Below are 24,784 nucleotides of genomic sequence, written 5' to 3'. Positions count from 1 at the left end.
CTCCTTCTATGATAGTATGTTCTATAACGTCTCCTTCTATGATAGTATGTTCTATAACGTCTCCTATGATAGTATGTTCTATAATGCCCCCTTCTATGATAGTATGTTCTATAATGTCCCCTTCTATGATAGTATGCTCTATAACGTCTCCGTCTATGATAGTATGTTCTATAACATCTCCTTCTATGATAGTATGTTCTATAACGTCTCCTATGATAGTATGTTCCATAACGTCTCATTCTAAGATAGTATGTTCTATAACATCTACTTCTATGATAGTATGTTCTAAAATGTCTCCTTCTATGAGAGTATGCTCTATAACGTCTACTTCTATGATAGTATGTTCTATAACATCTACTACTATGATAGTATGCTCTATAAAGTCTCCTTCTATGATAGTATGTTCTATAACGTCCCCTTCTATGATAGTATGTTCCATAATGTCTCCTTCTATGAGAGTATGCTCTATAACGTCTACTTCTATGATAGTATGTTCTATAACATCTCCTTCTATGATAGTATGTTCTATAATGTCTCCTTCTATGATAGAATGTTCTGTAACGTCTCCTAAGATAGTATGTTCTATAACGTCTCCTATGATAGTATGTTCCATAACGTCTCATTCTATGATAGTATGTTCTATAACATCTACTTCTATGATAGTATGTTCTAAAATGTCTCCTTCTATGAGAGTATCCTCTATAACGTCTACTTCTATGATAGTATGTTCTATAACATCTACTACTATGATAGTATGCTCTATAAAGTCTCCTTCTATGATAGTATGTTCTGTAACGTCTCCTAAGATAGTTTGTTCTATAACGTCTCCTTCTATGATAGTATGTTCTATAACGTCTCCTTCTATGATAGTATGTTCTATAACATCTCCTTCTATGATAGTATGTTCTATAATGTCTCCTTCTATGATAGAATGTTCTGTAACGTCTCCTAAGATAGTATGTTCTATAACGTCTCCTTCTATGATAGTATGTTCTATAACGTCTCCTTCTATGATAGTATGTTCTATAACATCTCCTTCTATGATAGTATGTTCTATAACTTCTACTATTATGATAATATGCTCTATAATGTCCCCTTCTATGATAGTATGTTCTATAACGTCTCCTTCTATGATAGTATGTTACATAACCTCTCCTTCTATAATAGTATGTTCTATAACCTCTCCTTCTATGATAGTATGCTCTATAACGTCTCCTTCTATGATAGTATGTTCTATAATGTCTCCTTCTATGATAGTATGCTCTATAATGTCTACTTCTATGATAGTATGTTCTCTAACATCTCCTTCTATGATAGTATGTTCTATAACGTCTCCTTCTATGATAGTATGTTCTATAACATCAACTTATATGATAGTATGTTCCATAACGTCTCATTCTATGATAGTATGTTCTATAACATCTACTTCTATGATAGTATGTTCTAAAATGTCTCCTTCTATGAAAGTATGCTCTATAACGTCTACTTCTATGAAAGTATGTTCTATAACATCTACTACTATGATAGTATGCTCTATAAAGTCTCCTTCTATGATAGTATGTTCTGTAACGTCTCCTAAGATAGTTTGTTCTATAACGTCTCCTTCTATGATAGTATGTTCTATAACGTCTCCTTCTATGATAGTATGTTCTATAACATCTACTATTATGATAATATGCTCTATAATGTCCCCTTCTATGATAGTATGTTCTATAACGTTTCCTTCTATGATTGTATGTTCTATAACGTCTCCTTCTATGATAGTATGCTCTATAATGTCTACTTCTATGATAGTATGTTCTCTAACATCTCCTTCTATGATAGTATGTTCTATAACGTCTCCTTCTATGATAGTATGTTCTATAACATCAACTTATATGATAGTATGTTCTATAACATCTCCTTCTATTATTATGTTCTATAACGTCTCCTTCTATGATAGTATGTTCTATAACATCTACTATTATGATAATATGCTCTATAATGTCCCCTTCTATGATAGTATGTTCTATAACGTATCCTTCTATGATTGTATGTTCTATAACGTCTCCTTCTATGATAGTATGTTCTATAATGTTCCCTTCTATGATAGTATGCTCTGTAACGTCTCCTTCTATGATAGTATGTTCTATAACATCTCCTTCTATGATAGTATGTTCTATAACGTCTCCTTCTATGATAGTATGTTCTCTAACGTCTCCTTCTATGATAGTATGTTCTATAACGTCTCCTTCTATGAGAGTATGCTCTATAATGTCTACTTCTATGATAGTATGTTCTATAATGTCTCCTTCTATGAGACTATGCTCTATAACGTCTACTTCTATGATAGTATGTTCTATAACGTCTCCTTCTATGATAGTATGTTCTATAACATCTACTATTATGATAATATGCTCTATAACGTCTCCTTCTATGATAGTATGTTCTATAACATCTCCTTCTATGATAGTATGTTCTATAACATCTACTATTATGATAATATGCTCTATAATGTCCCCTTCTATGATAGTATGTTCTATAATGTCTCCTTCTATGAGAGTATGCTCTATAACGTCTACTTCTATGATAGTATGCTCTATAATGTCCCCTTCTATGATAGTATGTTCTATAACGTCTCCTTCTATGATTGTATGTTCTATAACGTCTCCTTCTATGATAGTATGTTCTATAACGTCTTCTATGATAGTATGTTCCATAACGTCTCATTCTATGATAGTATGTTCTATAACATCTACTACTATGATAGTATGCTCTATAAAGTCTCCTTCTATGATAGTATGTTCTATAACGTCTCCTTCTATGATTGTATGTTCCATAACGTCTCATTCTATGATAGTATGTTCTATAACATCTACTACTATGATAGTATGTTCTATAATGTCTCCTTATATGATAGTACGTTCTATAATGTCTCCTTCTATGATAATATGTTCTATAACGTCTCCTTCTATGATAATATGTTCTATAACGTCTCCTTCTATGATAGTATGTTCTATAATGTCTCCTTATATGATAGTACGTTCTATAATGTCTCCTTCTATGATAATATGTTCTATAACGTCTCCTTCTATGATAGTATGTTCTATAACATCTCCTTCTATGATAGTATGTTCTATAACGTCTCCTTCTATGATAGTATGTTCTATAACATCTACTATTATGATAATATGCTCTATAATGTCCCCTTCTATGATAGTATGTTCTATAATGTCTCCTTCTATGAGAGTATGCTCTATAACGTCTACTTCTATGATAGTATGCTCTATAATGTCCCCTTCTATGATAGTATGTTCTATAACGTATCCTTCTATGATAGTATGTTCTATAACGTCTCCTTCTATGATAGTATGTTCTATAACGTCTCCTATGATAGTATGTTCCATAACGTCTCATTCTATGATAGTATGTTCTATAACATCTACTACTATGATAGTATGCTCTATAAAGTCTCCTTCTATGATAGTATGTTCTATAACGTCCCCTTCTATGATAGCATGTTCCATAATGTCTCCTTCTATGAGAGTATGCTCTATAACGTCTACTTCTATGATAGTATGTTCTATAACGTCTCCTTCTATGATAGTATGTTCTATAACGTCTCCTTCTATGATAGTATGCTCTATAACGTCTCCTTCTATGATAGTATGTTCTATAATGTCCCCTTCTATGATAGTATGCTCTATAACATCTACTTCTATGATAGAATATTCTATAACGCCTCCTTCTATGATAGTATGCTCTATAATGTCTACTTCTATGATAGTATATTCTATAACGCCTCCTTCTATGATAGTATGTTCTATAACGTCTCCTTCTATGATAGTATGTTCTATAACATCTACTTCTATGATAGTATGCTCTATAACGTCTCCTTCTATGATAGTATGTTCCATAACGTCTCCTTCTATGATAGTATGTTCTATAACGTCTCCTATGATAGTATGTTCTATAACGTCTCCTTCTATGATAGTATGTTCTTTCACGTCTCCTTCTATGATAGTATGCTCTATAACGTCTCCTTCTATGATAGTATGTTCTATAATGTCTCCTTCTATGATAGTATGTTCTATAATGTCTCCTTCTATGATAGTATATTGTATAACGCCTCCTTCTATGATAGTATGTTCTATAATGTCTCCTTCTATGATAGTATGCTCTATAATGTCTACTTCTATGATAGTATATTCTATAACGCCTCCTTCTATGATAGTATGTTCTATAATGTCTCCTTCTATGATAATATGTTCTTTAACGTCTCCTTCTATGATAGTATGCTCTATAATGTCTCCTTCTATGATAATATGTTCTATAACGTCTCCTTCTATGATAGTATGTTCTATAATGTCTCCTTATATGATAGTACGTTCTATAATGTCTCCGTCTATGATAATATGTTCTATAACGTCTCCTTCTATGATAGTATGTTCTATAATGTCTCCTTATATGATAGTACGTTCTATAATGTCTCCTTCTATGATAGTATGTTCTATAATGTCTCCTTCTATGATAATATGTTCTATAACGTCTCCTTCTATGATAGTATGCTCTATAATGTCTACTTCTATGATAGTATGCTCTATAACGTCTCCTTCTATGATAGTATGTTCTATAATGTCCCCTTCTATGATAGTATGCTCTATAACGTCTCCTTCTATGATAGTATGTTCTATAACGTCTCCTTCTATGATAGTATGTTCTATAACATCAACTTATATGATAGTATGTTCTATAACATCTCCTTCTATGATAGTATGTTCTATAACCACTCCTTCTATGATAGTATGTTCTATAACATCTACTATTATGATAATATGCTCTATAATGTCCCCTTCTATGATAGTATGTTCTATAACGTATCCTTCTATGATTGTATGTTCTATAACGTCTCCTTCTATGATAATATGTTCTATAACATCAACTTATATGATAGTATGTTCTATAACATCTCCTTCTATGATAGTATGTTCTATAACATCTCCTTCTTTGATAGTATGTTCTCTAACGTCTCCTTCTATGATAGTATGTTCTATAACGTCTCCTATGATAGTATGTTCCATAACGTCTCATTCTATGATAGTATGTTCTATAACATCTACTTCTATGATAGTATGTTCTAAAATATCTCCTTCTATGAGAGTATGCTCTATAACGTCTACTTCTACGATAGTATGTTCTATAACATCTACTACTATGATAGTATGCTCTATAAAGTCTCCTTCTATGATAGTATGTTCTATAACGTCCCCTTCTATGATAGTATGTTCCATAATGTCTCCTTCTATGAGAGTATGCTCTATAACGTCTACTTCTATGATAGTATGTTCTATAATGTCTCCTTCTATGATAGTATGTTCTGTAACGTCTCCTAAGATAGTATGTTCTATAACGTCTCCTTCTATGATAGTATGTTCTATAATGTCTCCTTCTATGATAGTATGTTCTATAATGTCTCCTTCTATGATAGAATGTTCTGTAACGTCTCCTAAGATAGTATGTTCTATAACGTCTCCTTCTATGATAGTATGTTCTATAACGTCTCCTTCTATGATAGTATGTTCTATAACGTCTCCTTCTATGATAGTATGTTCTATAACATCAACTTATATGATAATATGTTCTATAACATCTCCTTCTATGATAGTATATTCTATAACGTCTCCTTCTATGATAGTATGTTCTATAACATCTACTTCTATGATAGTATGCTCTATAACGTCTCCTTCTATGATAGTATGTTCTATAACGTCTCCTTCTATGATAGTATGTTCTATAACGTCTCCTATGATAGTATGTTCTATAACGTCTCCTTCTATGATAGTATGTTCTTTCACGTCTCCTTCTATGATAGTATGCTCTATAACGTCTCCTTCTATGATAGTATGTTCTATAATGCCCCCTTCTATGATAGTATGTTCTATAATGTCCCCTTCTATGATAGTATGCTCTATAACGTCTCCGTCTATGATAGTATGTTCTATAACATCTCCTTCTATGATAGTATGTTCTATAACGTCTCCTATGATAGTATGTTCCATAACGTCTCATTCTAAGATAGTATGTTCTATAACATCTACTTCTATGATAGTATGTTCTAAAATGTCTACTTCTATGATAGTATGTTCTATAATGTCCCCTTCTATGATAGTATGTTCTATAACGTCTCCTTCTATGATAGTATGTTACATAACCTCTCCTTCTATAATAGTATGTTCTATAACGTCTCCTTCTATGATAGTATGCTCTATAACGTCTCCTTCTATGATAGTATGTTCTATAATGTCTCCTTCTATGATAGTATGCTCTATAATGTCTACTTCTATGATAGTATGTTCTCTAACATCTCCTTCTATGATAGTATGTTCTATAACGTCTCCTTCTATGATAGTATGTTCTATAACATCAACTTATATGATAGTATGTTCCATAACGTCTCATTCTATGATAGTATGTTCTATAACATCTACTTCTATGATAGTATGTTCTAAAATGTCTCCTTCTATGAAAGTATGCTCTATAACGTCTACTTCTATGATAGTATGTTCTATAACATCTACTACTATGATAGTATGCTCTATAAAGTCTCCTTCTATGATAGTATGTTCTGTAACGTCTCCTAAGATAGTTTGTTCTATAACGTCTCCTTCTATGATAGTATGTTCTATAACGTCTCCTTCTATGATAGTATGTTCTATAACATCTACTATTATGATAATATGCTCTATAATGTCCCCTTCTATGATAGTATGTTCTATAACGTTTCCTTCTATGATTGTATGTTCTATAACGTCTCCTTCTATGATAGTATGCTCTATAATGTCTACTTCTATGATAGTATGTTCTCTAACATCTCCTTCTATGATAGTATGTTCTATAACGTCTCCTTCTATGATAGTATGTTCTATAACATCAACTTATATGATAGTATGTTCTATAACATCTCCTTCTATTATATTATGTTCTATAACGTCTCCTTCTATGATAGTATGTTCTATAACATCTACTATTATGATAATATGCTCTATAATGTCCCCTTCTATGATAGTATGTTCTATAACGTATCCTTCTATGATTGTATGTTCTATAACGTCTCCTTCTATGATAGTATGTTCTATAATGTTCCCTTCTATGATAGTATGCTCTTTAACGTCTCCTTCTATGATAGTATGTTCTATAACATCTCCTTCTATGATAGTATGTTCTATAACGTCTCCTTCTATGATAGTATGTTCTCTAACGTCTCCTTCTATGATAGTATGTTCTATAACGTCTCCTTCTATGAGAGTATGCTCTATAATGTCTACTTCTATGATAGTATGTTCTATAATGTCTCCTTCTATGAGACTATGCTCTATAACGTCTACTTCTATGATAGTATGTTCTATAACGTCTCCTTCTATGATAGTATGTTCTATAACATCTACTATTATGATAATATGCTCTATAACGTCTCCTTCTATGATAGTATGTTCTATAACATCTCCTTCTATGATAGTATGTTCTATAACATCTACTATTATGATAATATGCTCTATAATGTCCCCTTCTATGATAGTATGTTCTATAATGTCTCCTTCTATGAGAGTATGCTCTATAACGTCTACTTCTATGATAGTATGCTCTATAATGTCCCCTTCTATGATAGTATGTTCTATAACGTCTCCTTCTATGATTGTATGTTCTATAACGTCTCCTTCTATGATAGTATGTTCTATAACGTCTTCTATGATAGTATGTTCCATAACGTCTCATTCTATGATAGTATGTTCTATAACATCTACTACTATGATAGTATGCTCTATAAAGTCTCCTTCTATGATAGTATGTTCTATAACGTCTCCTTCTATGATTGTATGTTCCATAACGTCTCATTCTATGATAGTATGTTCTATAACATCTACTACTATGATAGTATGTTCTATAATGTCTCCTTATATGATAGTACGTTCTATAATGTCTCCTTCTATGATAATATGTTCTATAACGTCTCCTTCTATGATAATATGTTCTATAACGTCTCCTTCTATGATAGTATGTTCTATAATGTCTCCTTATATGATAGTACGTTCTATAATGTCTCCTTCTATGATAATATGTTCTATAACGTCTCCTTCTATGATAGTATGTTCTATAACATCTCCTTCTATGATAGTATGTTCTATAACGTCTCCTTCTATGATAGTATGTTCTATAACATCTACTATTATGATAATATGCTCTATAATGTCCCCTTCTATGATAGTATGTTCTATAATGTCTCCTTCTATGAGAGTATGCTCTATAACGTCTACTTCTATGATAGTATGCTCTATAATGTCCCCTTCTATGATAGTATGTTCTATAACGTATCCTTCTATGATAGTATGTTCTATAACGTCTCCTTCTATGATAGTATGTTCTATAACGTCTCCTATGATAGTATGTTCCATAACGTCTCATTCTATGATAGTATGTTCTATAACATCTACTACTATGATAGTATGCTCTATAAAGTCTCCTTCTATGATAGTATGTTCTATAACATCTACTACTATGATAGTATGCTCTATAAAGTCTCCTTCTATGATAGTATGTTCTATAACGTCCCCTTCTATGATAGCATGTTCCATAATGTCTCCTTCTATGAGAGTATGCTCTATAACGTCTACTTCTATGATAGTATGTTCTATAACGTCTCCTTCTATGATAGTATGTTCTATAACGTCTCCTTCTATGATAGTATGCTCTATAACGTCTCCTTCTATGATAGTATGTTCTATAATGTCCCCTTCTATGATAGTATGCTCTATAACATCTACTTCTATGATAGAATATTCTATAACGCCTCCTTCTATGATAGTATGCTCTATAATGTCTACTTCTATGATAGTATATTCTATAACGCCTCCTTCTATGATAGTATGTTCTATAACGTCTCCTTCTATGATAGTATGTTCTATAACATCTACTTCTATGATAGTATGCTCTATAACGTCTCCTTCTATGATAGTATGTTCCATAACGTCTCCTTCTATGATAGTATGTTCTATAACGTCTCCTATGATAGTATGTTCTATAACGTCTCCTTCTATGATAGTATGTTCTTTCACGTCTCCTTCTATGATAGTATGCTCTATAACGTCTCCTTCTATGATAGTATGTTCTATAATGTCTCCTTCTATGATAGTATGTTCTATAATGTCTCCTTCTATGATAGTATATTGTATAACGCCTCCTTCTATGATAGTATGTTCTATAATGTCTCCTTCTATGATAGTATGCTCTATAATGTCTACTTCTATGATAGTATATTCTATAACGCCTCCTTCTATGATAGTATGTTCTATAATGTCTCCTTCTATGATAATATGTTCTTTAACGTCTCCTTCTATGATAGTATGCTCTATAATGTCTCCTTCTATGATAATATGTTCTATAACGTCTCCTTCTATGATAGTATGTTCTATAATGTCTCCTTATATGATAGTACGTTCTATAATGTCTCCGTCTATGATAATATGTTCTATAACGTCTGCTTCTATGATAGTATGTTCTATAATGTCTCCTTATATGATAGTACGTTCTATAATGTCTCCTTCTATGATAATATGTTCTATAACGTCTCCTTCTATGATAGTATGTTCCATAGCGTCTCCTTTTAAGAGAGTATGATCTATAACATCTACTTCTATGATAGTATATTCTATAACGCCTCCTTCTATGATAGTATGTTCTATAACGTATCCTTCTATGATTGTATGTTCTATAACGTCTCCTTCTATGATAATATGTTCTATAACATCAACTTATATGATAGTATGTTCTATAACATCTCCTTCTATGATAGTATGTTCTATAACATCTCCTTCTTTGATAGTATGTTCTCTAACGTCTCCTTCTATGATAGTATGTTCTATAACGTCTCCTATGATAGTATGTTCCATAACGTCTCATTCTATGATAGTATGTTCTATAACATCTACTTCTATGATAGTATGTTCTAAAATATCTCCTTCTATGAGAGTATGCTCTATAACGTCTACTTCTATGATAGTATGTTCTATAACATCTACTACTATGATAGTATGCTCTATAAAGCCTCCTTCTATGATAGTATGTTCTATAACGTCCCCTTCTATGATAGTATGTTCCATAATGTCTCCTTCTATGAGAGTATGCTCTATAACGTCTACTTCTATGATAGTATGTTCTATAATGTCTCCTTCTATGATAGTATGTTCTGTAACGTCTCCTAAGATAGTATGTTCTATAACGTCTCCTTCTATGATAGTATGTTCTATAATGTCTCCTTCTATGATAGTATGTTCTATAATGTCTCCTTCTATGATAGAATGTTCTGTAACGTCTCCTAAGATAGTATGTTCTATAACGTCTCCTTCTATGATAGTATGTTCTATAACGTCTCCTTCTATGATAGTATGTTCTATAACGTCTCCTTCTATGATAGTATGTTCTATAACATCAACTTATATGATAATATGTTCTATAACATCTCCTTCTATGATAGTATATTCTATAACGTCTCCTTCTATGATAGTATGTTCTATAACATCTACTTCTATGATAGTATGCTCTATAACGTCTCCTTCTATGATAGTATGTTCTATAACGTCTCCTTCTATGATAGTATGTTCTATAACGTCTCCTATGATAGTATGTTCTATAACGTCTCCTTCTATGATAGTATGTTCTTTCACGTCTCCTTCTATGATAGTATGCTCTATAACGTCTCCTTCTATGATAGTATGTTCTATAATGCCCCCTTCTATGATAGTATGTTCTATAATGTCCCCTTCTATGATAGTATGCTCTATAACGTCTCCGTCTATGATAGTATGTTCTATAACATCTCCTTCTATGATAGTATGTTCTATAACGTCTCCTATGATAGTATGTTCCATAACGTCTCATTCTAAGATAGTATGTTCTATAATGTCTCCTTCTATGATAGTATGCTCTATAATGTCTACTTCTATGATAGTATGTTCTATAATGTCCCCTTCTATGATAGTATGTTCTATAACGTCTCCTTCTATGATAGTATGTTACATAACCTCTCCTTCTATAATAGTATGTTCTATAACCTCTCCTTCTATGATAGTATGCTCTATAACGTCTCCTTCTATGATAGTATGTTCTATAATGTCTCCTTCTATGATAGTATGCTCTATAATGTCTACTTCTATGATAGTATGTTCTCTAACATCTCCTTCTATGATAGTATGTTCTATAACGTCTCCTTCTATGATAGTATGTTCTATAACATCAACTTATATGATAGTATGTTCCATAACGTCTCATTCTATGATAGTATGTTCTATAACATCTACTTCTATGATAGTATGTTCTAAAATGTCTCCTTCTATGAAAGTATGCTCTATAACGTCTACTTCTATGATAGTATGTTCTATAACATCTACTACTATGATAGTATGCTCTATAAAGTCTCCTTCTATGATAGTATGTTCTGTAACGTCTCCTAAGATAGTTTGTTCTATAACGTCTCCTTCTATGATAGTATGTTCTATAACGTCTCCTTCTATGATAGTATGTTCTATAACATCTACTATTATGATAATATGCTCTATAATGTCCCCTTCTATGATAGTATGTTCTATAACGTTTCCTTCTATGATTGTATGTTCTATAACGTCTCCTTCTATGATAGTATGCTCTATAATGTCTACTTCTATGATAGTATGTTCTCTAACATCTCCTTCTATGATAGTATGTTCTATAACGTCTCCTTCTATGATAGTATGTTCTATAACATCAACTTATATGATAGTATGTTCTATAACATCTCCTTCTATTATATTATGTTCTATAACGTCTCCTTCTATGATAGTATGTTCTATAACATCTACTATTATGATAATATGCTCTATAATGTCCCCTTCTATGATAGTATGTTCTATAACGTATCCTTCTATGATTGTATGTTCTATAACGTCTCCTTCTATGATAGTATGTTCTATAATGTTCCCTTCTATGATAGTATGCTCTGTAACGTCTCCTTCTATGATAGTATGTTCTATAACATCTCCTTCTATGATAGTATGTTCTATAACGTCTCCTTCTATGATAGTATGTTCTCTAACGTCTCCTTCTATGATAGTATGTTCTATAACGTCTCCTTCTATGAGAGTATGCTCTATAATGTCTACTTCTATGATAGTATGTTCTATAATGTCTCCTTCTATGAGACTATGCTCTATAACGTCTACTTCTATGATAGTATGTTCTATAACGTCTCCTTCTATGATAGTATGTTCTATAACATCTACTATTATGATAATATGCTCTATAACGTCTCCTTCTATGATAGTATGTTCTATAACATCTCCTTCTATGATAGTATGTTCTATAACATCTACTATTATGATAATATGCTCTATAATGTCCCCTTCTATGATAGTATGTTCTATAATGTCTCCTTCTATGAGAGTATGCTCTATAACGTCTACTTCTATGATAGTATGCTCTATAATGTCCCCTTCTATGATAGTATGTTCTATAACGTCTCCTTCTATGATTGTATGTTCTATAACGTCTCCTTCTATGATAGTATGTTCTATAACGTCTTCTATGATAGTATGTTCCATAACGTCTCATTCTATGATAGTATGTTCTATAACATCTACTACTATGATAGTATGCTCTATAAAGTCTCCTTCTATGATAGTATGTTCTATAACGTCTCCTTCTATGATTGTATGTTCCATAACGTCTCATTCTATGATAGTATGTTCTATAACATCTACTACTATGATAGTATGTTCTATAATGTCTCCTTATATGATAGTACGTTCTATAATGTCTCCTTCTATGATAATATGTTCTATAACGTCTCCTTCTATGATAATATGTTCTATAACGTCTCCTTCTATGATAGTATGTTCTATAATGCTCCTTATATGATAGTACGTTCTATAATGTCTCCTTCTATGATAATATGTTCTATAACGTCTCCTTCTATGATAGTATGTTCTATAACATCTCCTTCTATGATAGTATGTTCTATAACGTCTCCTTCTATGATAGTATGTTCTATAACATCTACTATTATGATAATATGCTCTATAATGTCCCCTTCTATGATAGTATGTTCTATAATGTCTCCTTCTATGAGAGTATGCTCTATAACGTCTACTTCTATGATAGTATGCTCTATAATGTCCCCTTCTATGATAGTATGTTCTATAACGTATCCTTCTATGATAGTATGTTCTATAACGTCTCCTTCTATGATAGTATGTTCTATAACGTCTCCTATGATAGTATGTTCCATAACGTCTCATTCTATGATAGTATGTTCTATAACATCTACTACTATGATAGTATGCTCTATAAAGTCTCCTTCTATGATAGTATGTTCTATAACATCTACTACTATGATAGTATGCTCTATAAAGTCTCCTTCTATGATAGTATGTTCTATAACGTCCCCTTCTATGATAGCATGTTCCATAATGTCTCCTTCTATGAGAGTATGCTCTATAACGTCTACTTCTATGATAGTATGTTCTATAACGTCTCCTTCTATGATAGTATGTTCTATAACGTCTCCTTCTATGATAGTATGCTCTATAACGTCTCCTTCTATGATAGTATGTTCTATAATGTCCCCTTCTATGATAGTATGCTCTATAACATCTACTTCTATGATAGAATATTCTATAACGCCTCCTTCTATGATAGTATGCTCTATAATGTCTACTTCTATGATAGTATATTCTATAACGCCTCCTTCTATGATAGTATGTTCTATAACGTCTCCTTCTATGATAGTATGTTCTATAACATCTACTTCTATGATAGTATGCTCTATAACGTCTCCTTCTATGATAGTATGTTCCATAACGTCTCCTTCTATGATAGTATGTTCTATAACGTCTCCTATGATAGTATGTTCTATAACGTCTCCTTCTATGATAGTATGTTCTTTCACGTCTCCTTCTATGATAGTATGCTCTATAACGTCTCCTTCTATGATAGTATGTTCTATAATGTCTCCTTCTATGATAGTATGTTCTATAATGTCTCCTTCTATGATAGTATATTGTATAACGCCTCCTTCTATGATAGTATGTTCTATAATGTCTCCTTCTATGATAGTATGCTCTATAATGTCTACTTCTATGATAGTATATTCTATAACGCCTCCTTCTATGATAGTATGTTCTATAATGTCTCCTTCTATGATAATATGTTCTTTAACGTCTCCTTCTATGATAGTATGCTCTATAATGTCTCCTTCTATGATAATATGTTCTATAACGTCTCCTTCTATGATAGTATGTTCTATAATGTCTCCTTATATGATAGTACGTTCTATAATGTCTCCGTCTATGATAATATGTTCTATAACGTCTGCTTCTATGATAGTATGTTCTATAATGTCTCCTTATATGATAGTACGTTCTATAATGTCTCCTTCTATGATAATATGTTCTATAACGTCTCCTTCTATGATAGTATGTTCCATAGCGTCTCCTTTTAAGAGAGTATGATCTATAACATCTACTTCTATGATAGTATATTCTATAACGCCTCCTTCTATGATAGTATGTTCTATAATGTCTCCTTCTATGATAATATGTTCTATAACGTCTCCTTCTATGATAGTATGCTCTATAATGTCTACTTCTATGATAGTATATTCTATAATGTCTCCTTCTATGATAGTATGCTCTATAATGTCTACTTCTATGATAGTATATTCTATAATGTCTCCTTCTATGATAATATGTTCTATAACGTCTCCTTCTATGATAGTATGTTCTATAATGTCTCCTTCTATGATAGTATGCTCTATAATGTCTACTTCTATGATAGTATATTCTATAATGTCTCCTTCTATGATAATATGTTCTATAACGTCTCCTTCTATGATAGTATGCTCTATAATGTCTACTTCTATGATAGTATATTCTATAATGTCTCCTTCTATGATAGTATGTTCTATAATGTCTCCTTCTATGATAGTATATTCTATAATGTCTCCTTCTATGATAGTATGTTCTATAACGTCTACTTCTATGACAGTATGTTCTATAACGTCTCCTTCTATGATAGTATGTTCTATAACGCCTCCTTCTATGATAGTATGTTCTATAATGTCTCCTTCTATGATAATATGTTCTTTAACGTCTCCTTCTATGATAGTATGCTCTATAATGTCTCCTTCTATGATAATATGTTCTATAACGTCTCCTTCTATGATAGTATGTTCTATAATGTCTCCTTATATGATAGTACGTTCTATAATGTCTCCGTCTATGATAATATGTTCTATAACGTCTCCTTCTATGATAGTATGTTCTATAATGTCTCCTTATATGATAGTACGTTCTATAATGTCTCCTTCTATGATAATATGTTCTATAACGTCTCCTTCTATGATAGTATGTTCCATAGCGTCTCCTTTTAAGAGAGTATGATCTATAACATCTACTTCTATGATAGTATATTCTATAACGCCTCCTTCTATGATAGTATGTTCTATAATGTCTCCTTCTATGATAGTATGTTCTCTAACGTCTCCTTCTATGATAGTATGTTCTATAATGTCTCCTTCTATGAGAGTATGCTCTATAATGTCTACTTCTATGATAGTATGTTCTATAATGTCTCCTTCTATGAGACTATGCTCTATAACGTCTACTTCTATGATAGTATGTTCTATAACGTCTCCTTCTATGATAGTATGTTCTATAACATCTACTATTATGATAATATGCTCTATAACGTCTCCTTCTATGATAGTATGTTCTATAACATCTCCTTCTATGATAGTATGTTCTATAACATCTACTATTATGATAATATGCTCTATAATGTCCCCTTCTATGATAATATGTTCTATAACGTCTCCTTCTATGATAGTATGCTCTATAATGTCTACTTCTATGATAGTATATTCTATAATGTCTCCTTCTATGATAGTATGTTCTATAACGCCTACTTCTATGACAGTATGTTCTATAACGTCTCCTTCTATGATAGTATGTTCTATAACGTCTACTTCTATGATATTATGTTCTATAAAGTCTACTACTATGACAGTTTGTTCTATAATGTCTACTTCTATGATAGTATGTTCTCTAACGTCTCCTTCTATGATAGTATGTTCTATAATGTCTCCTTCTATGAGAGTATGCTCTATAATGTCTACTTCTATGATAGTATGTTCTATAATGTCTCCTTCTATGAGACTATGCTCTATAACGTCTACTTCTATGATAGTATGTTCTATAACGTCTCCTTCTATGATAGTATGTTCTATAACATCTACTATTATGATAATATGCTCTATAACGTCTCCTTCTATGATAGTATGTTCTATAACATCTCCTTCTATGATAGTATGTTCTATAACATCTACTATTATGATAATATGCTCTATAATGTCCCCTTCTATGATAGTATGTTCTATAATGTCTCCTTCTATGAGAGTATGCTCTATAACGTCTACTTCTATGATAGTATGCTCTATAATGTCCCCTTCTATGATAGTATGTTCTATAACGTCTCCTTCTATGATTGTATGTTCCATAACGTCTCATTCTATGATAGTATGTTCTATAACATCTACTACTATGATAGTATGCTCTATAAAGTCTCCTTCTATGATAGTATGTTCTATAACGTCCCCTTCTATGATAGTATGTTCCATAATGTCTCCTTCTATGATAATATGTTCTATAACGTCTCCTTCTATGATAGTATGTTCTATAATGTCTCCTTATATGATAGTACGTTCTATAATGTCTCCTTCTATGATAATATGTTCTATAACGTCTCCTTCTATGATAGTATGTTCTATAACATCTCCTTCTATGATAGTATGTTCTATAACGTCTCCTTCTATGATAGTATGTTCTATAACATCTACTATTATGATAATATGCTCTATAATGTCCCCTTCTATGATAGTATGTTCTATAATGTCTCCTTCTATGAGAGTATGCTCTATAACGTCTACTTCTATGATAGTATGCTCTATAATGTCCCCTTCTATGATAGTATGTTCTATAACGTATCCTTCTATGATAGTATGTTCTATAACGTCTCCTTCTATGATAGTATGTTCTATAACGTCTCCTATGATAGTATGTTCCATAACGTCTCATTCTATGATAGTATGTTCTATAACATCTACTACTATGATAGTATGCTCTATAAAGTCTCCTTCTATGATAGTATGTTCTATAACATCTACTACTATGATAGTATGCTCTATAAAGTCTCCTTCTATGATAGTATGTTCTATAACGTCCCCTTCTATGATAGCATGTTCCATAATGTCTCCTTCTATGAGAGTATGCTCTATAACGTCTACTTCTATGATAGTATGTTCTATAACGTCTCCTTCTATGATAGTATGTTCTATAACGTCTCCTTCTATGATAGTATGCTCTATAACGTCTCCTTCTATGATAGTATGTTCTATAATGTCACCTTCTATGATAGTATGCTCTATAACATCTACTTCTATGATAGAATATTCTATAACGCCTCCTTCTATGATAGTATGCTCTATAATGTCTACTTCTATGATAGTATATTCTATAACGCCTCCTTCTATGATAGTATGTTCCATAACGTCTCCTTCTATGATAGTATGTTCTATAACATCTACTTCTATGATAGTATGCTCTATAACGTCTCCTTCTATGATAGTATGTTCCATAACGTCTCCTTCTATGATAGTATGTTCTATAACGTCTCCTATGATAGTATGTTCTATAACGTCTCCTTCTATGATAGTATGTTCTTTCACGTCTCCTTCTATGAGAGTATGCTCTATAACGTCTACTTCTATGATAGTATGTTCTATAACGTCTCCTTCTATGATAGTATGTTCTATAACATCTACTTCTATGATAGAATATTCTATAACGCCTCCTTCTATGATAGTATGTTCTATAATGTCTCCTTCTATGATAGTATGTTCTATAATGTCTCCTTCTATGATAGTATATTGTATAACGCCTCCTTCTATGATAGTATGTTCTATAATGTCTCCTTCTATGATAGTATGCTCTATAATGTCTACTTCTATGATAGTATATTCTATAACGCCTCCTTCTATGATAGTATGTTCTATAATGTCTCCTTCTATGATAATATGTTCTTTAACGTCTCCTTCTATGATAGTATGCTCTATAATGTCTCCTTCTATGATAATATGTTCTATAACGTCTCCTTCTATGATAGTATGTTCTATAACGTCTCCTTCTATGATAGTATGTTCTATAACATCTCCTTCTATGATAGTATGTTCTATAACGTCTCCTTCTATGATAGTATGTTCTATAACATCTCCTATGATAGTATGTTCCATAACGTCTCATTCTATGATAGTATGTTCTATAACGTCTCCTTCTATGATAGTATGTTCCATAGCGTCTCCTTTTAAGAGAGTATGATCTATAACATCTACTTCTATGATAGTATATTCTATAACGCCTCCTTCTATGATAGTATGTTCTATAATGTCTCCTTCTATGATAATATGTTCTATAACGTCTCCTTCTATGATAGTATGCTCTATAATGTCTACTTCTATGATAGTATGCTCTATAACGTCTCCTTCTATGATAGTATGTTCTATAATGTCCCCTTCTATGATAGTATGCTCTATAACATCTACTTCTATGATAGAATATTCTATAACGCCTCCTTCTATGATAGTATGCTCTATAATGTCTACTTCTATGATAGTATATTCTATAATGTCTCCTTCTATGATAGTATGTTCTATAACATCTACTTCTATGACAGTATGTTCTATAACGTCTCCTTCTATGATAGTATGTTCTATAACGTCTACTTCTATGATATTATGTTCTATAAAGTCTACTACTATGACAGTTTGTTCTATAATGTCTACTTCTATGATAGTATGTTCTCTAACGTCTCCTTCTATGATAGTATGTTCTATAATGTCTCCTTCTATGAGAGTATGCTCTATAATGTCTACTTCTATGATAGTATGTTCTATAATGTCTCCTTCTATGAGAGTATGCTCTATAACGTCTACTTCTATGATAGTATGTTCTATAACGTCTCCTTCTATGATAGTATGTTCTATAACATCTACTATTATGATAATATGCTCTATAATGTCCCCTTCTATGATAGTATGTTCTGTAACGTATCCTTCTATGATATTATGTTCTATAACGTCTCCTTCTATGATAGTATGTTCTATAACATCTACTTCTATGATAGTATGCTCTATAACGTCTCCTTCTATGATAGTATGTTCCATAACGTCTCCTTCTATGATAGTATGTTCTATAACGTCTCCTTCTATGATAGTATGTTCTATAACATCTACTTCTATGATAGTATGCTCTATAACGTCTCCTTCTATGATAGTATGCTCTATAATGTCTCCTTCTATGATAATATGTTCTATAACGTCTCCTTCTATGATAGTATGTTCTATAATGTCTCCTTATATGATAGTACGTTCTATAATGTCTCCGTCTATGATAATATGTTCTATAACGTCTCCTTCTATGATAGTATGTTCTATAATGTCTCCTTATATGATAGTACGTTCTATAATGTCTCCTTCTATGATAATATGTTCTATAACGTCTCCTTCTATGATAGTATGTTCCATAGCGTCTCCTTTTAAGAGAGTATGATCTATAACATCTACTTCTATGATAGTATATTCTATAACGCCTCCTTCTATGATAGTATGTTCTATAATGTCTCCTTCTATGATAATATGTTCTATAACGTCTCCTTCTATGATAGTATGCTCTATAATGTCTACTTCTATGATAGTATATTCTATAATGTCTCCTTCTATGATAGTATGCTCTATAATGTCTACTTCGATGATAGTATATTCTATAATGTCTCCTTCTATGATAGTATGTTCTATAACGTCTACTTCTATGACAGTATGTTCTATAACGTCTCCTTCTATGATAGTATGTTCTATAACAACTCCTTCTATGATAGTATGTTCTATAACGTCTCCTTCTATGATAGTATGTTCTATAACATCTCCTTCTATGATAGTATGTTCTATAACGTCTCCTTCTATGATAGTATGTTCTATAACATCTACTATTATGATAATATGCTCTATAATGTCCCCTTCTATGATATTATGTTCTATAATGTCTCCTTCTATGAGAGTATGCTCTATAACGTCTACTTCTATGATAGTATGCTCTATAATGTCCCCTTCTATGATAGTATGTTCTATAACGTATCCTTCTATGATTGTATGTTCTATAACGTCTCCTTCTATGATAGTATGTTCTATAACATCTCCTTCTATGATAGTATGTTCTATAACGTCTCCTTCTATGATAGTATGTTCTATAACATCTCCTTCTATGATAGTATGTTCTATAACGTCTCCTTCTATGATAGTATGTTCTATAACATCTCCTATGATAGTATGTTCCATAACGTCTCATTCTATGATAGTATGTTCTATAACATCTACTACTATGATAGTATGCTCTATAAAGTCTCCTTCTATGATAGTATGCTCTATAATGTCTACTACTATGATAGTATGCTCTATAAAGTCTCCTTCTATGATAGTATGTTCTATAACGTCCCCTTCTATGATAGTATGTTCCATAATGTCTCCTTCTATGAGAGTATGCTCTATAACGTCTACTTCTATGATAGTATGTTCTATAACGTCTCCTTCTATGATAGTATGTTCTATAACGTCTCCTTCTATGATAGTATGCTCTATAACTTCTCCTTCTATGATAGTATGTTCTATAATGTCCCCTTCTATGATAGTATGCTCTATAACATCTACTTCTATGATAGAATATTCTATAACGCCTCCTTCTATGATAGTATGTTCTATAATGTCTCCTTCTATGATAGTATGTTCTATCACGTCTCCTTCTATGATAGTATATTCTATAATGCCTCCTTCTATGATAGTATGTTCTATAATGTCTCCTTCTATGATAATATGTTCTATAACATCTCCTTCTATGATAGTATGCTCTATAATGTCTACTTCTATGATAGTATATTCTATAACGCCTCCTTCTATGATAGTATGTTCTATAACGTCTCCTTCTATGATAGTATGTTCTATAACATCTACTTCTATGATAGTATGCTCTATAACGTCTCCTTCTATGATAGTATGTTCTATAATGTCCCCTTCTATGATAGTATGCTCTATAACATCTACTTCTATGATAGAATATTCTATAACGCCTCCTTCTATGATAGTATGTTCTATAATGTCTCCTTCTATGATAGTATGTTCTATAACGTCTCCTTCTATGATAGTATATTGTATAACGCCTCCTTCTATGATAGTATGTTCTATAATGTCTCCTTCTATGATAGTATGCTCTATAATGTCTACTTCTATGATAGTATATTCTATAACGCCTCCTTCTATGATAGTATGTTCTATAATGTCTCCTTCTATGATAATATGTTCTATAACGTCTCCTTCTATGATAGTATGCTCTATAATGTCTCCTTTTATGATAATATGTTCAATAACGTCTCCTTCTATGATAGTATGTTCTATAATGACTCCTTATATGATAGTACGTTCTATAATGTCTCCTTCTATGATAATATGTTCTATAACGTCTCCTTCTATGATAGTATGTTCTATAATGTCTCCTTATATGATAGTACGTTCTATAATGTCTCCTTCTATGATAATATGTTCTATAACGTCTCCTTCTATGATAGTATGTTCCATAGCGTCTCCTTTTAAGAGAGTATGATCTATAACATCTACTTCTATGATAGTATATTCTATAACGCCTCCTTCTATGATAGTATGTTCTATAATGTCTCCTTCTATGATAATATGTTCTATAACGTCTCATTCTATGATAGTATGCTCTATAATGTCTACTTCTATGATAGTATATTCTATAATGTCTCCTTCTATGATAGTATGTTCTATAACGTCTACTTCTATGACAGTATGTTCTATAACGTCTCCTTCTATGATAGTATGTTCTATAACGTCTACTTCTATGATATTATGTTCTATAAAGTCTACTACTATGACAGTTTGTTCTATAATGTCTACTTCTATGATAGTATGTTCTCTAACGTCTCCTTCTATGATAGTATGTTCTATAATGTCTCCTTCTATGAGAGTATGCTCTATAATGTCTACTTCTATGATAGTATGTTCTATAATGTCTCCTTCTATGAGAGTATGCTCTATAACGTCTACTTCTATGATAGTATGTTCTATAACGTCTCCTTCTATGATAGTATGTTCTATAACATCTACTATTATGATAATATGCTCTATAATGTCCCCTTCTATGATAGTATGTTCTGTAACGTATCCTTCTATGATATTATGTTCTATAACGTCTCCTTCTATGATAGTATGTTCTATAACATCTACTTCTATGATAGTATGCTCTATAACGTCTCCTTCTATGATAGTATGTTCCATAACGTCTCCTTCTATGATAGTATGTTCTATAACGTCTCCTATGATAGTATGTTCTATAACGTCTCCTTCTATGATAGTATGTTCTTTCACGTCTCCTTCTATGATAGTATGCTCTATAACGTCTCCTTCTATGATAGTATGTTCTATAATGTCCCCTTCTATGATAGTATGCTCTATAACATCTACTTCTATGATAGAATATTCTATAACGCCTCCTTCTATGATAGTATGTTCTATAATGTCTCCTTCTATGATAGTATGTTCTATAACGTCTCCTTCTATGATAGTATATTCTATAACGCCTCCTTCTATGATAGTATGTTCTATAATGTCTCCTTCTATGAGAGTATGCTCTATAATGTCTACTTCTATGATAGTATATTCTATAACGCCTCCTTCTATGATAGTATGTTCTATAATGTCTCCTTCTATGATAATATGTTCTATAACGTCTCCTTCTATGATAGTATGCTCTATAATGTCTCCTTCTATGATAATATGTTCTATAACGTCTCCTTCTATGATAGTATGTTCTATAATGTCTCCTTATATGATAGTACGTTCTATAATGTCTCCTTCTATGATAATATGTTCTATAACGTCTCCTTCTATGATAGTATGTTCTATAATGTCTCCTTATATGATAGTACGTTCTATAATGTCTCCTTCTATGATAATATGTTCTATAACGGCTCCTTCTATGATAGTATGTTCCATAGCGTCTCCTTTTAAGAGAGTATGATCTATAACATCTACTTCTATGATAGTATATTCTATAACGCCTCCTTCTATAATAGTATGTTCTATAATGTCTCCTTCTATGATAATATGTTCTATAACGTCTCCTTCTATGATAGTATGCTCTATAATGTCTACTTCTATGATAGTATATTCTATAATGTCTCCTTCTATGATAGTATGTTCTATAATGTCTACTTCTATGACAGTATGTTCTATAACGTCTCCTTCTATGATAGTATGTTCTATAACGTCTACTTCTATGATATTCTGTTCTATAAAGTCTACTACTATGACAGTTTGTTCTATAATGTCTACTTCTATGATAGTATGTTCTATAACGTATCCTTCTATGATTGTATGTTCTATAACGTCTCCTTCTATGATAGTATGTTCTATAACATCAACTTATATGATAGTATGTTCTATAACATCTCCGTCTATGATAGTATATGTTCTATAACATCTACTTCTATGATAGTATGTTCTATAACGTCTCCTTCTATGATAGTATGTTCTATAACATCAACTTATATGATAGTATGTTCTATAACATCTCCTTCTATGATAGTATGTTCTATAACGTCTCCTTCTATGATAGTATGCTCTATAATGTCTACTTCTATGATAGTATATTCTATAATGTCTCCTTCTATGATAGTATGTTCTATAATGTCTACTTCTATGATAGTATCTTCTTTATCGTCTACTTCTATGATAGTATGCTCTATAAAGTCTCCTTCTATGATAGTATGTTCTATAATGTCTCCTTCTATGAGAGTATGCTCTATAATGTCTACTTCTATGATAGTATGTTCTATATCAAATCAAATCAAATCAAATCAAATTTTATTTGTCACATACACATGGTTAGCAGATGTTAATGCGAGTGTAGCGAAATGCTTGTGCTTCTAGTTCCGATAATGCAGTAATAACGAGCAAGTAATCTAACTAACAATTCCAAAAAAAACTACTGTCATACACAGTGTAAGGGGATAAAGAATATGTACATAAGGATATATGAATGAGTGATGGTACAGAGCAGCATAGGCAAGATACAGTAGATGATATCGAGTACAGTATATACATATGAGATAAGTATGTAGACCAAGTGGCATAGTTAAAGTGGCTAGTGATACATGTATTACATAAGGATGCAGTCGATGATATAGAGTACAGTATCAACGTATGCATATGAGATTAACAATGTAGGGTAAGTAACATTATATAAGGTAGCATTGTTTAAAGTGGCTAGTGATATATTTACATCATTTCCCATCAATTCCCATGATTAAAGTGGCTGGAGTAGAGTCAGTGTCATTGACAATGTGTTGGCAGTAGCCACTCAATGTTAGTGGTGGCTGTTTAACAGTCTGATGGCCTTGAGATAGAAGCTGTTTTTCAGTCTCTCGGTCCCAGCTTTGATGCACCTGTACTGACCTCGCCTTCTGGATGGCAGCGGGGTGAACAGGCAGTGGCTCGGGTGGTTGATGTCCTTGATGATCTTTATGGCCTTCCTGTAGCATCGGGTGGTGTAGGTGTCCTGGAGGGCAGGTAGTTTGCCCCCGGTGATGCGTTGTGCAGACCTCA

The sequence above is a fragment of the Oncorhynchus tshawytscha genome, unplaced genomic scaffold (assembly GCF_018296145.1).
Source record: "Oncorhynchus tshawytscha isolate Ot180627B unplaced genomic scaffold, Otsh_v2.0 Un_scaffold_1364_pilon_pilon, whole genome shotgun sequence".
NCBI lineage: Eukaryota > Metazoa > Chordata > Actinopteri > Salmoniformes > Salmonidae > Oncorhynchus > Oncorhynchus tshawytscha.
This window is presented reverse-complemented; position numbering follows the sequence as displayed.